Consider the following 3365-nt stretch of genomic DNA (forward strand, 5'->3'; position numbering starts at 1 on the left):
TGTGGCAAATAGGACAAGACCTAATATTGCCTATGTTCTAAGAAGACTAAGTAAATATACACAAAATCTAAATCAATGTCATTGGTCAGTTGTTAAAAGGGCATTTTGATATCTTAAGAAAACTCTTAATCTATCTCTCTTGTACACTGATACCCTAAGATGATTGAGGATTACAGTGATGCATATTGGATTACTGATTTTCTTAATTTTAAATCAACCATCAGATATCTTTTTCTTCTCAATGGTGTTGCTATAGCTTGGAGATCTTCTAGACAAACTATTAATCTTGGAGCACCATAAACATTGAGTTGATTGCTTTGGATACCACTTATACTAAGGCAAAATGGATTAAAAATCTCATCTCAAAGCTACATTGAGTACGTAAGCTAGTTTCAACTATATTAACCCATTGTTATAATAATACTATGTTTAGTACTACTAAATGATGAGCCAGCATATCTGGATTCATCATACATTTGTAAGACAACTTAAGAGTAATGTTATATTCTTAAAATTTGTCAAGTCTGAGAAAAACTTGATAGATCAATTAATTAAAGGTTTGTCTGGAAGTGGAGTCCTAGATTCATCAAGAGGGATAAGGCTTAAACTCACTACTTGGTCACGGATAGTAGATACCAAACCTCTATAATTAGAGATCTTATGAAAGAGGTTAAATGTGGTAGAAATGAAGCTAATTGAATGATTGTGTCGGAGTACATTCTTGGAGTATATCCCTTCCATCCTTATGATGATTGCTCATATTAGCAACAAAATAATTTAAAAAGGTTGAGTTATGCTCTTTATGAGTCTCAGACAAGAAAATTGTAGGGCATTAGATCACAAACATCCTTGGAGGACTTACCTATGTGAGAATTGTTGTATAGGTTGCAACTAGGGGTTTCGAGCTAACCCTACAATCAAGGTATTAAGCGCAAGACCTTTAAATGGTGCTGACAACAAAAAGACTTAGTTGATCCGTACTATATGTAATAAGTCGAAATCTGAGATAAAGGATTTAGTTTAGGTTCTAATCCATTATAGTTCCCTTAGAGGGATACTATTAACACTATGTGAGTTCAAGTTCATAGGACACCTCACTCATTGGACAGTATAAGTTAACTAGATTTTTTTTTATGTCTTTCTTAAATCTAAATCTTTTGTGAGAAATTGTTGGAGTTTTAATATATAAAAAGATTCAAATTTTAAAACAAAACCAATCTTATCCCCTATTTGTTAAGTATTTCAAAAGTTTTAAAACTCTTTCATTTTTCAGTCCCACATCGGATATGTGTAAGCAAGTCTTCTTGCTTAAAGGAATTTTTTTCAAGAAGCCCTAGTTGGGCTTTGAGGGAGTGGGCTGGTGACTACGTGCGCATGCGCTAGATTCGACTCAGCCAACTGTGCTGTGCACATCTCATGGAGGGGCAGGGTGCGAGCGTGTCAATGTGTGGGTGTGTCGTGTACCATGTTACACCTATTTAGAAGAGAATGTTGGTTTTCGAAAGGTTACGATATCTTTGAAATATTGCATACCTCGAAACCGTAACATCTCCTCAATCACCTAGATAGAGTTTAAAAATAGGCTCTAAGTCTAACATCTTGGAATCACCAAAAAACTACTACGCACACTCACTCATTGGTGCTCTATTTTCTGAAAAATTCTTCCACTCTTGGAGAGAGACTTCCTCTCTCTTTATCTTTAAATTTCTGTTTCTTTTTTCTTTATGGACATCTGAAGGAGTCATTCGGATCAAGCCTCTCAACGATCGTACTTGTTAGAGGAGGATCGAGCTAAGCTGGATTATGTACTTGAGGGACGAGATCACTGCAGACCGGCACATAAGGAGTAAATCATATTTTTAGGGCAGTGTTTGTCACACATCTCAATCCAGGAAAGCTTTTAACTAATTAATTTTCAAAATTTTGTGGATATATAATTTTATTTCAATTTATTTTTCAAAGCACAAATAGCAATTTTTGGGTATATTGCATCGATTTGAGTCTCATCTTTGCAATCCAGTGTTTCATTTTTTTTCCCCTAAAAGGCCGGGAGGCAAAACTATTAATGTATTTTTTAAAAAAAATCCAAACAACATTGGATGCACATTCAAGACACGAAATACGGAACCTCCTCCTCATGGATGACCTAGGTGTGACCACTTGCATCAACTTGTTCGCCATTCCCGCTACAACAGCTGGATTCAACCTCAGTACATCGAACACAAATGTATACAATTTTTACAAAGCAGCCTCCTCAATTCTCATTAATATTATAGCATTCTCACTAGATGCTATGATTTCACTATGCAATGACATTCCCAAATTCTCAAGACTTATCAAAAGGAAGAGATAGAATCTTGTCCATATTATATTTGACTCTTTCAATTTGAGTTCTCCTGCACTAGCCACCCATCTGATCTTAAATCTTCCTTGGGGGCTTTTAGTTATATTTATTTTAATGCCCCCCATGATCAAAACACATAAAAATACTTGCTACATGGAACTAGCAAGTATGAAATACCATTACATATTTTTATCAAAAAAAAAACTATTATTACTTACGCCACAATCAAAGACTAAACAACAAGCTAGATCTCCTTTGTCTCTAAAGCTTCTAATTTGATTCCATATCTTCATGATGGTCTCCAGCTCGAGAAATTAAATTACACCATGTGCACCATTCGGCATCATGCCAATTGTAAACATTTGCTTCAAAAGATCCCATCCATCAATCTGTCATCCGGATGATTAATCTAAAAAATAAATATTTGTAATTAATATGGTATAGAGTCATATGTTGCATATAGTATTGAATATAATTTCTCCGCTAAACACAAGGTCAAGATACCTACATGTCCTAACTCCTACGCAACGAGCAGGCTCAAGAGCCACGGGATCAAGAAAGGGCCATGCCATTACTTATATTACTAATATCGAAGCCAATCATGGTGACAGCTATAATGGCGTGCAGTGGTTTTTGACTTCCGAGATATGCTATGCGGATCATGCGTTTGACTGTGTCCTTTCTTTTCGTCAATATAAAACTTTTGTCCACCAAAGGGAACGTTAGTCGCCAGTCTATCCTCATCGTGCCCCACAAGAGACATACATGTAGATCTAAACAAAAAATGGATTTTTTGGATTGGGACGACGGTGATCTAGCGTTTGCCCTTCAACCTCCCATAAGGTCGTGTCCGCGCGCGCCCTACAACAAAAATGAATTTTTTCGACCGGCCAATGCAAAAAAGAAACATCAGCAATTTGGGCATCATGTCAAAATTTGCCGACGTTTTTTGATAACGTCGAAAGAAATCCAGATTAGTTGATACTTTTGAGCGTCGTCGAAATCCTACAAAGCTTAAAGC

The sequence above is a fragment of the Phoenix dactylifera genome, chromosome 17, assembly GCF_051530095.1.
Source record: "Phoenix dactylifera cultivar Ajwa chromosome 17, Ajwa_hap1_PhDact_Kaust_v1.1, whole genome shotgun sequence".
Taxonomy (NCBI): domain Eukaryota; kingdom Viridiplantae; phylum Streptophyta; class Magnoliopsida; order Arecales; family Arecaceae; genus Phoenix; species Phoenix dactylifera.